Raw genomic sequence first — 14,611 nt, forward strand, 5'->3', positions numbered from 1 at the left:
AGTTTGTTCAAATCATGACCCCAGGGATGGGTGGATGACATTTGAAGATCAAATTTTACGATAAAAATAAAGTATGTAGGAAAAATCATAAAAAAAATCTTAATCCATGACGAAATATGGAATTCAGAGCATCCTCAGTTTGTATTGGTTCAAGAATTATCTATGATTCCACCTTGTGTGAAATCGATTGAAAAATAATCCCATTTCTCCATTATTTCCCCATTACCATTTACTTTTACTTGTCTCTATTTTTTATTTCTAAAATATGTTGAATATAATTTAGTTTTTCATGGAATAACTCTGGATGGCCCTATCATATCCCAAGATACCCAGTACAGCCCAGCACTTTTTAGAGTGTGGCATTGAAGACTGTGACGGAAACTGTGAATTTTTCTGCAACACTTGCCACAAACAGATGTGTAAACAATGCAAAAATGACCATATGAGGAGCACAGAAGCAAAAAGCCACGAAGTGGTTCTATACCAACTACGAGACAGACAAGCTCCTGTTAAAGAAGGTAAGATCCAAGATTCATCAAGAAGACAAGCAGTGCCCTAATACTAGTATTAAAAAAGGTTTCCCTATATAGTTTACTACATGGATCCCAGTTATGCTCTCATCTTTGAACCTGATTCACATTTCTTTAAAATCAAGATTTTCAACTCATGAGGATATACTTCAATGATTTTTCCTCGGGAAAAATATGAATATTATGAATTCCTTTTATTCAAGGATGCTCTATGATAAGATGGGTTCTGAAAGTTTTGCATTAGCAACACTTGTCTCCTACCGGTAAGTATAATATGGTTTTCACTAAAAATTGAATTGCCACATTTCCACAAAATTCAAACTTGATCTTTAACTTATCAAGGTCATGTAACATACCAAATATCAGCTCAAAATCTGCAAGCGTTCAGAAAAAATCAAGGAAAAGTCTTTACAATTAATAAGGTCGTAATTCCGTCAAAAATTATTGAAGTGTAAGAAAATGCAAGCACTCATTAAAATACATTTAAAAACCAAACATCAGCTCAATATCTACAAGCATTTAGAAAAAAAGTTTGGAAAACCAAATGGGACAGACTTAAAGACAGACAAACAGACGGACGGAAGCCTCCGAGGAATTCACCGATGGGGGACTGAAAATTAAAAACAATACTAGACTGACGAAAGAAAGACAGAAAGGAAGACAGGAGAAGATCATGAATGTTCTTGCCAATAGATAACAATGATATCAAGCATTCTGAGGGTATTGAATTAGTAATACTAGTCCTATACCGGCAAGGTTTAATCCGGTTCCCATAAAAAATTAAAAATACAGTAATACGGTCGAAAATCATTGAACTGGAACTTGATGCAAGTTGATCTGCAACTCATCAAGATACACTCACATACCAAAAATCAGCTCAATATCTGAAAGCCTTTAGGACAAAAGTGCGGAAAACCAAGTGGGACACACAGACGGACAGACTCGAAGGAAACCTATAGTCCCCTCCGATTTCAACAAGCATTCTGAGAGTATTGCATTACCAATACTAGTCTGCAACCAGCAAGTGTAATCTGGTCCCACTAAAACTGAAAATGTCACAATTCCATCAAAACTATTGAAGCGGAACAAAATTCATATTTGATCTTTAAGTCATCACGGTCTTAGCATTCCAAAACACCAGCTAGGTATCTCAACCGTTCAGAAAAAAAATTGCAGACACTTAAAAATAGAAAAAAACGTCAAAATCTTTTAAGCGTGACGAAATGCAAACTTGATCTGTAACTCATCAAGATACATTTTCACACCAGAAATCACAGTTTAATATCTGCAAGAGTTAAGAAAAAAGTTTGGAAAACCAAGTGGGACTAATAAAAAAATCACAAGAGCATTTGGCTCAGGTGAGCTATAAAATTAATTGATTTCGAAATGAAAGTTAAGAAGACTTTAAATTTACATGGCTTTGGGTCGGGACCTATAAGTCCCCTACCGGTGAAACCAGAGGGGACTATACATGTAGGTTTCCTCTGAGTGTGTCCGTCCTTTCCGTTTAGCTGTCCGTCCGTCTTTCTATCAGTCTGTCCTACCTGGTTTTCCGCACTTTTTTAATTGCTTACAGATATTGAGCTGATTTTGGTATGTCAATGTACCTTGATGAGTTACAGATCAAGTTTGCATTTTGGTAGGATTTGATGATTTTTGACGGAATTACGGCCTTTTAAATTTTTCAGAGATTTCCGCAATTGTTTTTTTTTTTAAAAAGCTTGCATATATGGAGGTAATATTTGAACTTACCGGATCAAGTTTTTTTCCCGTTTCATTGTTTTTCAGTGGAGTTGTAGAAATTCAAATTTTTGTTGGAAACCAAATTACAATTGCCGGTACATTTCAGGGGACTTGTATTGCTTATGCAGTACTCTCAGAATGTTTGTGTCGCCCGCGTGGCGCAGTGGTTAGAGCGTCTGCTCGAGAGTCGCGGTGTAAGGAGTCAATCCTTACGTCGCGGGTTCGAATCCCACTGCGGGACTTGGAGACCGGTCCTTCGGATGATATCATATAAACCGACGTCCCGTGTCGCAGTAGGTGCTGGCACAAAAAGATCCCTCCCTGCTCAATGGCCCTAAGTGCCGAGTAAAGGACAAAATTTGCAGCTCTCCACCGGCAAATGGTGGCGTCTCCATATGAGTGAAAAATTCTCGAGAGGGACGTTAAACAATATGCAATCAATCAATCAATCAATCAATCAGAATGTTTATTTAGTCAAACATCTGGATTTAAAAACTGTGTCTGCATAGATAATGCAAACAAATGAAATTGCAAGCTTTTAATTAAGAAGTTCTCCGTTTTTCTCAAATTTTACTCAATCCATATCATATAGAAAATATATTTTAAAAAATCATTTCAAGAGAAAACTTGGAAAGAGTTGGGTGTGTTCCTTTTTGATCTTGTAACTGATCAAAATATCACGAGCATATTTGTGAACATGTACTACTTTTCAACACACTTTTATATCAACTTTTTGAAGAAACTTTAATATGAGGGCTGTCCCAGGAAAACGCGGACATTTTCAATATCTTTTGTTTACTAGGACTATAACGTTTAAATTTGGTGTACATCATAATCAGCATTTTCTGAATCATACCCAAAAATTTCAATTAATGAAATATCTCAATAAATAAAATATTCTTCTCAGATATACGAATCTAACAAATCAGCTGTCGGCGCAACACTAACGACGTAAAAAATGTATGTCGTGGAAAGTGCGCCTCTAATAAAAATCATTTAAGCATACATTCAGCACTGCATTTAATTTTGTTTTATTTAACAAGTTATACGCACTTCTCAAATATTAGTGGTACCAAAAGATTGCCGAGTTAATTCTTGTAAAAGACAATTTCACAATCACGATCATAAACCTAACTGATCGGATTATTAAACAGCAGTCTTCCATTTATTGAAGTGGTCTTTACTCTTCTATCTTGAACTATCTTGAACGGCAAAAGTCTATGGAATAGAATGTACTCTGTTTGGACTTGTTTATATTGGTGAAACCAAGGGATCATTTAATAAAAGAATATCAGGACATCGATTTCAAATAAATCATGGGGGTCAGCATTTTTTATACAAACATTTTAATTTACCTAATCATTCTATTTTGTCAATGCAAATAAAAATTCTCGAAAAGATTTATCAACAAACAAACAGTCCGTCACTGAGTACACCTTTCCGTAGACAACGAGAATAATTTTGGATTAGAAAACTAGGGACAGCCTTTTCCTATATATGGATGTAATTACAATGTCGATAGTGTTGTAAATCTTTCCACTCTACAGTGTAACAAAGTATATGTGATGGGACTTTTTACAATACACAGAGACGTAAGCGTAGTCATGGGCATCGGTCTAACAATAAACCTCTAATACACGATGTCTCTTTTGATTCATTACTACATTATGTAAATCTACAGTTAGGTCTACATCATATTCGCACCAAACTTTACTCTGTCCCTTTGAAACTTTTAAATAGTTATCTTGAAAAGGCCAAGGAAAGTCCACATTTTGATTCCTCGACACCAGAATATAGGGTCGGATCTGTGATTATGGATATTGCAAATCACGTGTTACGGAAGAAAATGCAGCTAAAACAGTCCGTCTTTTCCGTTAACTTCATTTTGCCAATAAAGGAACTGACGCGGTTAATTTGAGTAATATTCTTAGTCACAAGAGGGTCAAGTCTTGTATTCCACCATATTTCAAGTTAAAGACTATACCTTGTATTTCCGACAAATATACATCGACCAATGCTTCCAAACTTTTCAATTACAAAAAAACTTTACATGGCCTGGATATCGAGTATCTGAAACATAATCCTCCATCGTGTTCATGTTCATCTTCGCCCTATAGCTATAGTCCTGCTGGACACGTTATTACAGGTGACGTAAATATCGTTAATTATGAAGACCTTAGATCATGTATTTTAAAAGGTCCTAAATATAGGGAACCCTGATCCTTCAACTGGCGTCTGAATTTCATTAATATTATGGATTCTGTTGAAGATTACGCCAGACTATGGGCCATATATGAAAAAGAAGACGTTGGAATGGATAAAATGTATCAGATCCATGTTAAAATCGCGTATTGAAAGATTGATGGGCAATATGAAAACCATCTATCCTTCTGTATTCAATAATCCAGAACACCCCTACTAATGTTATTGTGATTTAAATTCAAGACACATGCTTTAGGTTGATCTATTCAAATGTTATAGGGTAGAACCGGTTTTATAAATAAAATTGGCATTAAACAGGATATTGCTATAGCCTGTTTCTTTTGAAAAAATGTCCTGTAATAAATGTTTCCAGATCTTTCTGAAAGACTTTCATGATTTTCAACAAGAAGGGGGTGGCTAAAGGAGGGGGTGTTAAATTACAATATATGCCGAAAATAAGAGCTCACTAGTGACCAATTCGCTGGTAAAAAATGTGTTTTATCAACCTTTGTTTGCCTTGTATGGCTATTGTTATAAATGCACACAGAGGATCTTACCACGAGCAACCGATCAATCGTTGGAATGAATAGCAACGTTTACGCTAAATACATATTTACATTTTACTTCGAACACATGGTTCAGGTCTATGATCATGTCAATGGAATACAAAATAATAAAAAAAATGTTCTTGAGAACAAAATACAAAGATAAGAAACTATTAAAGATGTTACGGGCGTTTTTAATTATTGTTTACTCCTTGAAATTATTTAACAAATAGGGGCAACCAATATTTCCAAAGACTTTGTTTCTGAGGATCCAACAACAAGACGAGATGATACTGAAGCAGAAAATACACACATAAAAAGTTCAACTATTCAAGTAAGCTGGAATACTACCATTTATGTTAATATAAGTTAAGACATCAGAAAGAAAAGTGGTTAGGTCCTTTATTCGGCTGTTAATGAAATTAATATGAACAAAAGATAAAAAAAAATGTATCCTAAATAAATACAAGGTGTAAAGTTTCATGTAAATATATAACATACAAGCTGTCTATAAATGAGATACTGGTTTCTTAGTCTTAAACATGTAATAAAGTTTAGTTATTCCTTTGGATCATGAAGACATAATCTCTGAGACGTTATACAACAATAGTGGAAACGAGTTTCATTTGATGTACCTGGATGGAATGAGATTTTAACTATCACATGAGGTCATGATTTGAATAAATATGAATCCACACTTTTTGATGAGGCCTTCACATAAGTTAATGACTGGTTATTTGTTCTTTATAGGGACGTGAAGACATAATTTTTGAGACGTTTTACCATAAGAGCGGGAAGGAGCTCCAATGTATGTACCTAGATGGAATGAGATTTTACCTAGATGACTGGAAATCAATGGTAATTTTTTTTTCTAAAATCAGTATTAATTTTACAAATTTTTAAAATCAGTATTTTACATAAATAAAGAATTCTTTTTACCTTAGAAACAATTGAATGAATAAAAGAATTAAATACATAAATATCATCACGTTTTTCTTTTTGTACATATGTAGAATAATTATAAAGAGGCTAACAATAAAGCTAATCAAATTTAGTTGGTCAGAAATACTGCATAGAAGTGCAATCAGCAATCGTTTAATATTTCAATTTGCAGGAATGGCAACACTTTCCAAAGAAATGGTATAACGAAGGATTACTTATCACTAATTCTGTCGCCAAAAATCAAGTAAGAATTCTTACTAGAAAAAGACACATTTTGTTTAAAATCTTTTTAGAAATAAATGATTTTCATATGATAGTTACAACTTTTTGTATTTAATGTAAAAGGTGAAAAAAAGAACAATAATCGATCACAAAAAATCTTTAAACAATACAAATATGTGGAGAGGGCATTATAAGCACGGACGTGTATCCCTGGAAATCCTGTATGAGGGATCAGGTACCTAAGAGGAGTAAGCATCCCCTGCTGACTTGTCTCCCTCTGTGAGCCCTATGTATTAACTAGGTTGACATAGTTTTTCCGTATTCAAATTCAGTATAAAAACAAAAGTCTAACCATAGGTATGAAAAAGTGACTAGAAAACCGACCCAAATGATAGAATATATATAATAACAAGGTCATAGCGACCGTAGAATTTACACAATGACGGAAATCTCTGAAGCATCAATTACTCAGTGAGGAGCATGCCCAGCCTTAAAAACGGCTCGTAATCAGAGCAGGCTTTTAAGTAGCGAATTAGCTGGAAAACACAAACACTATAAGCAGGTGATCGTGAAATATTCAAGGAATAACTGTCTTATTTTTCGATTTTATGAAGTGATCAATCAATTGGCTTGCGTGATAATTTGCATAAACGCCGAAGGCGTTTATGCATAAAATTATCACGCAAGCCAATCGATTGATCATCTTCATGAAATTGAAAAATAAGACAGTTATTCCTTATATTTACATGCTTTGATTCCGCCAATCCACGTGCTCCAAGCCCTGCTTTTGTCTAGCTGTTTGTCCTGCCCTGCACGTGGTTTTTTTGGAACCGCGCCAAAACATTGATGGGGAAATAAAGTACATTTACAATTGTTAATTTTATCTCGGACAAAGACATTGGAAATGTAAATATTATTACTACATAAATAAGAAAAGTTGACTGTTGAAAAGCTGAAGTCATCTCGTCTGTTGTTAGTTGGCTTCATCGTCTATAGTCAGTAAAACAACAAACCATGAAACAGATGTTGTAGGCTCTGTGTTGTCTTTTGTTTCAAGTTCACTAGGATATATCGATCGAGTCAGCAAATGAATAAAATAACTATTGTTGATAGTTAAAAAACTGTCGGTAGGCCTATATCTGAATGTCGAATTGAAGGTCACAACAAGTGCGTTCCTCTTCTCATGTAAAAGGTTGTAATAAATTCTGCTTCATAGGAATATTAAAGCAGGTAAGATGATAAAGGAGCAGAATTGATGCCCAATTTGAACTCGAACAGTTTGTTGGAAAACGAGATCTCCAAAAACATTATTGTGTAAATGATTAATATCTTAGATTTATTGACGAACCTTATACAAACTAGAGTGTTCCAAAGAATGTATTTCTCACATGCTTTGTAGCATCGTTGAATTAATCTCATTATTTGCTACTAGTATCATAGTTTATATTTACCTACAAAGAACAAAACATTCACAGATAGTTAGTTTGCGATGCAAAATAATTAACATGGTTGAAAGGTTTAAATCTTACTATAGGACAGGTACAAGATTGGAAACTACGGTATAAGTGGAAATTTTAGCGAGACGCAAATTTAGCGATTTGTCCTTAAAAACTGGTAATTTATTTTTAGCGAGATGTTAATTTAGCGATTTTAAAATGCACATTAAAGTAGCTATTAGAAATAAAACGCAATTAATTTTTAGCGATATTCAATTTTAGCGATCTCGGCACCCTCGCTAATAATGCCATAATGAAATCCTCGCTAAAATTTCTACTTATACGGTATACAGAAAGGTAGACCAAGTTCGTTTGTCTGGGTTTGTCCTCAAACATTGGCAGCAGCTTGATGCTCTCCCTTCTCTGAATTCTCGAAGAAGGTTGAAGATGAAAAAACGACCTTTCATTATTGACTTTTCATAGGTGTCGATGTAGAGGGATCGGTTTCCTGAATTTTTATATCTCTATAACAAGGTGATATAATATTTCAAAATATCATAGCAGACAAACTGGCTTCACGGGTAAGGAAGTAGTAAGTAGTCGCTTATTGACTGTAAGCTGTATTATATGCCTTATTGATTTTGATGAAAGGTAAGTGCAGTAAAAATGATGTAAATATCTTTAGTCCTGATAGGAGTTGTAGTTTTTTTTCCTCCTCTTAGATTTAAAATTTAAATTTAGGAATTAAAGATATTAGGGGTTTTTTTGTTTTTAAATACATTAGACATATAGATCTATTGCTTTTTTACAGTACTTTTATTTGTTACAATTTTAAGTAGATTGTGCATACAGAAGTTGTGATTTGATCAGAAAAAAGACATTATTTTACGAACTATCGCCTGAAGCTGAGCATCAGGACAGTAATACAATGTTAATCATTTTGTAAGGGTGTTGGTTATACACCCTAATAAACTTACATAAATCAAGAGAACAACTTGAAAATTTTAATAATATTTAATAACAAAATTAAAGAACAAAATAAATAGAAATTCTAACAAAGAAAATAACAAAAAAATGTACAAAATAAAATAAATTGAAAGAATGTCTTCGTTTAGTTTGCCCTGGTCCACGTCAGTGCGCAAGTCCCTTTTTGGTAGATTGGTTCCGGCAGCCCTTGTCCTTGAGTAAGTCGGAAATTCCTTTTTAGAACAGATTTGTCCAGTTTCTTTTAATAAGTCAATGTTTATTGTAAAAGGGCTTGGTTCCTCTCAGGTTCCAAAGTCAATGGTCCGACGCCAGACTCAACACTTTAACATGTCTTTCAAAATTCGAAAATATTTTCAAATTCACAATATAAATAATTATCAAACTTTCACAATATTTTGTTCATATATTAACTTTAAACCAGATAATAAAATGTTTCACGTGGGTCACGGGCAGTTGATATAACTCACAAAACTGTTTTAAATAAAGGACACCCCGCCTCCCATATGAATATAATGGGAGTGTCAATGTTTTATTGTGGAAAACCAAAAATATGTGTAAGAGCAAAAAGTAAAATAGGAGGTGTACAATGACAAAATGTAATTGAGATTCTGTGAAAGTTTCATCAAATTTCATTCAATGAAATGAGAGAAGTTGCGGATGGGTACCCTAAAGCGTAACAGACAGACAGACGGACGGACGGACGTACAGACTGCTAGATGCACGGACGGACATAATGATTTCTATATACCCTCCTGCTTTTCAAGAGGGGGTATAACAAGCTAAGGGGCTCCCCACAGGGGTGTTATGTTACCATGAGAACCAAGAGTACCCAAGGGCTCCCCACAGGATTATTATACAAGTTTACGGAGGGGAGAACCAAGGAAATTTATTTACTATGCAATAGAGAATTTCAGTTTCTACACAATTGTTTGTTAAACATTTATGGGTTTTTTTAGGAGAACAGACAACCTCAGCAACAACAGAAACAACAGTCCCAGCAGTCGTCTGGTTCCAGGGCCTCCGGGGGTCGTCAACAACAATCGTCCAGTCATCAAGACGACAGGGAGGGGGTGCTTAATCACCCCAAAAGGGGCCGCATTCCCACCTACATATTCCAGGTATGTCTGGAGTTAAATCAGAAAAATTGATAAAGATGAAGAACTATCTTTCAAAATTTAATATTCTTGGGTAAATAATTTTGCTTGCTCTCAACGATAAATATGTTGTTAATCCTTAGAGAAAACACAACATCCACTGTTTCTATGACCACACTCAAGGTCAGTGGATGCGGCTACCGATTGGATGGGAACTCCATCATGAGATGGTGGGAAAACTAGTGGACCAAGTCGAGGAAGCCTTCCCGACCTGGGGGACAGGCAGGATATCCTGGCCCTACTGAGGCAGTGTAACTACGACCCCGACGAATGCATGTCTACATACAAACATCTGAAAGGGGATCGTGAGTGAAAATTTAAAACTTATAATCCTTCTGTCCTCTTATCCTTGGATCTGTCTATACCTGTCCAACAATATTTGTATACCCCCGCTTGTAAAACTTGTAAAATAATGTGGGTATCCGTACAAGCGTCTGTTAGGCTTTGGGTACCCATCTCTAATTAGCAACTGTCTCCTGCGTAGCGCAATAGGGATGTGGATACCGGTCCTTCGGATGATACTCTGTAAACGAGGTCCTGTGTTGCAGTAGATGCTGGCTCGAAAAAGTTCCCTCCCTGCCCAATGACTCAATGACCATGAGTGACGAGTATAGGACAAAATTTGCAGCTCTCCACCGGCAAGTGGTGGTGTATACATATGAGTGAAAAATTTCTCGATAGGGACGTTAAACAACAATCAATCAATCTTATTAGCAAATCCTCGTATATCATCGAATAAAATTGGAACGAAACTATACACCATCATTTACTTTTTGATCAGACACTTTTAATTACTTTGAGTTTTCCAATGCATAACATTGTCATTTTTATCTCTACTGGTCAGAGACCAGAAGAGCTTATGCGATAGAATGCGTCCGGCGTCCGTCCGTCCGTCTGTCTGTCTGGAAACAATTTTTCAAAATGCTACTCCTCCTACAGTTTTGGTCTGATTTCAATATAACTTGGCACACAAGTAAACGACAGTAAGATACATAATTCTTTATATCGGTTTTTGATTTTGATGAACGGTGTTGCAGTAGTTACTAAAAATAGAAATTTCTGTGGAATGCTTTCAAAATGCTACTCCTCCTACAGTTTAAGTCTGATTTCAATATAACTTGGCACACAAGTAGACTTTACGAAGATACATAATTCTTTATATCATTCGGTTTTTGATTTTGATGAACGGTGTTGCAGCGGTTACTAAAAATAGAAATTTCTGTGAAATTATTTCAAAATGCTACTCCTCCTTCAGTTTTGGTCTGATTTCAATATACCTAACTTGGCACACAAGTAGACTCCACTAAGATACACAATTCGGTATATCGGTTTTCGATTTTTATTAAACATGTTTCCAATGTTATCAAACATAGAACTTTCTGTGAAATACTTTCAAAATGCTACTCCTCCTACAGTTTTCTGATTTCAATATAATTTTGCACAGAAGTAGACTACACTAAGATACATAATTCTATTTATCATTTTTTGATTTCGATGAACATTATTGCCTTGGGTACTAAAAATAGAAATTTCTGTAAAATACTATCAAAATGCTATCCCAAATACAGTTTTAGTCTGATTGTAATATAATGTGGCATGCAAGTAGACTACACTAAGAACATGAAGAAACTTAATCAAGGATCATTATTAATTGCTGTTGTAAAGGTTCAATTCCTAACTGCTACTTTTCTCTTCCTTTGCTATAAGTAAAAACCAGTACAGCTTCAGTTTCGACAGAGGCCTCTGGTTTCTATATTATCAAGCGTATCTATATTTCTAATCTGCAATTCCTCCTAAAGCTCCGAATGAAATATAATGATACTTTCACAGGATTTTTTATGACAAAGGTCGATTGTGCACTTGTTATATATACATAAGTTTTGTAATTTTAATAGACTTTGCCATTATACTAGTATTGACTATTGAGAGTGGGGGTATAAAATAGACAGCTTACTGCAAACAATTCCTCTTATGTAATACTTTTACCTTGCAGTGTATGAAAGGTAGCACACATAACAAATATTAAGTATTATATCTAACTAGCAGTGATTGTGAAGACAGTTTCCATTGTAACTTAAAATAGAGTATCTGTCTTATGAAAATGTTACATAGCTTCGTATCTTTTTTTATCTTTCAACCATGTTAGTGTGCATACATGTAAAAGTTACTTCTTCAGATTTACCTTTAAGTATATCGTTGTGATGTCATAATATGCAGGATAAATAAACATAGCGCAAAAATCTCTGTTATGTTAGATCACATCATCTTATGCATCATTAGCCTTTACAATATAAACTCAAAACATGTATTTCTAAAACATCTTTACTTATCATTGTGTAATTTCAGCGTGGTTGAAAGCCCCAAAAACTCCACAAAAAAGCAAATCAACTGAGGAAAAGGACGAGACAATAGAACAACTCCAACAGCAGTTAAAGGAAGCGGTGAGATATTAAATATCATATAATTGAATGAGATAGACAGTGCACATATTTATTAATTAAAAGTCTACAAATAATTCCCCAAGACTCATTTTATTTATTGATTTCTCATTTTAAGATTTAATTTAATCTATGATAACTGCAATTGTGTAATTATTCTCATAGTTTGATATACGGTGTAAGAAAATATAAAAAAGAGAGAGAAACGATTCAAGAACAGTCAAAGAAAAATATACACAACCCAACATTAAGCTATAAGTATAACTTTTCGAAAATCTTAAGTTTGCTTTTCGTTTACCCTCCTCAATGAGCAGAAAGAAAGGATTGAACAGCTTGAAACAGAAAATTTGCAATATAAGACAGAATTGATGTCGGTCAAGGAAAGTCATTCTTAGAGGACCCTACACTAAAGCAACGCACTCGAGACATGTATAAAGAAGGTAACACAATAAAACTTGTTCGATGAATTCTAGTAATTAAAACAATATTCTTTGATATATAACTTTGACCTAACTTCGAGGCCATAAAACTTAGTTGAGATCTTCTATGATTTTCATTTCGCTTTTACAAAAGAATATTACACTGGAAAATTGAGACTGGGATGAAAAGTGAGCTCATCTTAGTTTTATGGCCCCGGAGCCAGGTATTTTTATTAGGTCTGGAAAGTAATGATTGCAAGTTTTATTTTTTATTTAAATTGATTTTTTGAAAGAAAAATCTGTGATAAAAATACAATTTTACTAGAAAAAAACAACACGCCTGTGCTGGCAAAATTACAATCCGTACAATATCTCTTCAAAACCATTAAAATATTAAATTTTTTCTTTTGGTTTTAGTCAGATCAGTTCAAAAACAGCAAAAAAGGAGTAACACATTGAAATAAATTAACAAAATGTATTTTTTTAGTTATCATCACTCAACAAGAGTAAAAGAAGAAACAAGAGACAGTGCATCTGCAACAGTTTGGATCACATATCATAAAGAACTATATGCGGTATTAACCAACATTTGCCCCCCAAAATCAAACTTTGATGGAGTAATATTTAATTAAGTCCTTAAACAGGGGAGTATATGCTGACTTCAAAGCACTGAATAATTTCATAAGTAATGACGTCATATGTACGTAATGACGTCACAAATATGACGTAATTTCAGTTTTTTATGAATTTTGCAGAAAAATGTACATATTTCGTCGATATTTTAAATAAAAGTCACCGAGCGCATGTGTGTTCAGGATAGATATTTTGATATAATGTGTAGAATGATAATATCAATGAAATATGTCAATATTGTTCCTGAACACACATGCGCTCTATAAATTTTAAAGCTTAAATTGTTGAAATTTTGTCCATTTTGTCCTCTTTCTGAAAAAGGATATAAAATCGGACTAGTTTGTGACGTCATAAAAACAGAAATTGTGAATACACTGCTCTGGAACTATAATATTTTCTGTTAACTTATATTTCTCGTACAATTTATTGAATTCAGCACATTTCAGGAAGTTTTCAAAATTTGACTTTTGTGGGGGCAAACATATGCAATATACCGCATATAGTTCTTTATTGTGCCATTTCATTTGGAACTGAACCTTGTCTAACAACTTCTCATCAATCGTCCATTAAAAAAATGATTGCATTACAATTCAGATTATCATCAACGTATACGTATTTTCGTAAGTTGTGCAAGTCACAGGTAATAAACAGCAGATTATGAGAAATAACGCTTTTCACGACTAATGAATGAAGACTGAATGAAATAAAATAAAATAGAATAAAGCTGGAAAACAAAACAATAAAGTGTCTGTTGTACATATTTAACTTCTGTATTTTTAAAAATTTTATTTCTTTGCAACAAAGTAAAATAATTATGGCTTATTGAAAATTGAACATTTGAAGGTAAAGATATTTGTTGGGTCTCAAATGGCAATAATGGGAAAATATTTTAATTTTATTGATGTGTACTTAGAAGCTGTCAATGTGTAAAGGTTATATGAATGGATTTGAAATGCAAAGGAGATCAGAAGTGCCAAAAGACTGAAAATATGATAGCTACTCATATAAACAATTGAAATAATTTAAAATGAATATCTGTGGAGACTGGATTGTTGCAAGCACTCTATTTCATAATTATTTTACGGATAATATTATTCTCAATTAATTTTAATTTTGAAGACAAAAGAAGTCATTTATCATAAACTTTATATAACAGACTTATGGCAACAATTTTTAATAGGGAAGCATCATTCTTTGTGCAAAAAATTGTATAAAAGTAGAAGAAGACAACTGTTCGAACTTGAAAATACCCTTTTTAGTAGAAGGACTAAGGTAATTTGCCTGTATTCAGCTGTACAACCATACAAAGTGGGAAGGGACTATCAGCAGCTACAAATTGACATTTGACAAAAAAAAAAAC

At 33.9% G+C, this 14,611-nt stretch overlaps 1 pseudogene; it reads left to right on the plus strand.

Moving 5' to 3' along the window:
- Positions 1-304: 304 nt before the first annotated feature.
- Positions 305-12,610, plus strand: LOC134279752 (uncharacterized; annotated as a pseudogene).
- The last annotated feature ends 2,001 nt before the right edge of the window (positions 12,611-14,611 follow it).

The sequence above is a fragment of the Saccostrea cucullata genome, unplaced genomic scaffold (assembly GCF_032062105.1).
Source record: "Saccostrea cucullata isolate Sc308-1 unplaced genomic scaffold, CSIRO_AGI_Scuc_v1 ctg5640, whole genome shotgun sequence".
In the NCBI taxonomy this organism is placed as follows: Eukaryota; Metazoa; Mollusca; class Bivalvia; order Ostreida; family Ostreidae; genus Saccostrea; species Saccostrea cuccullata.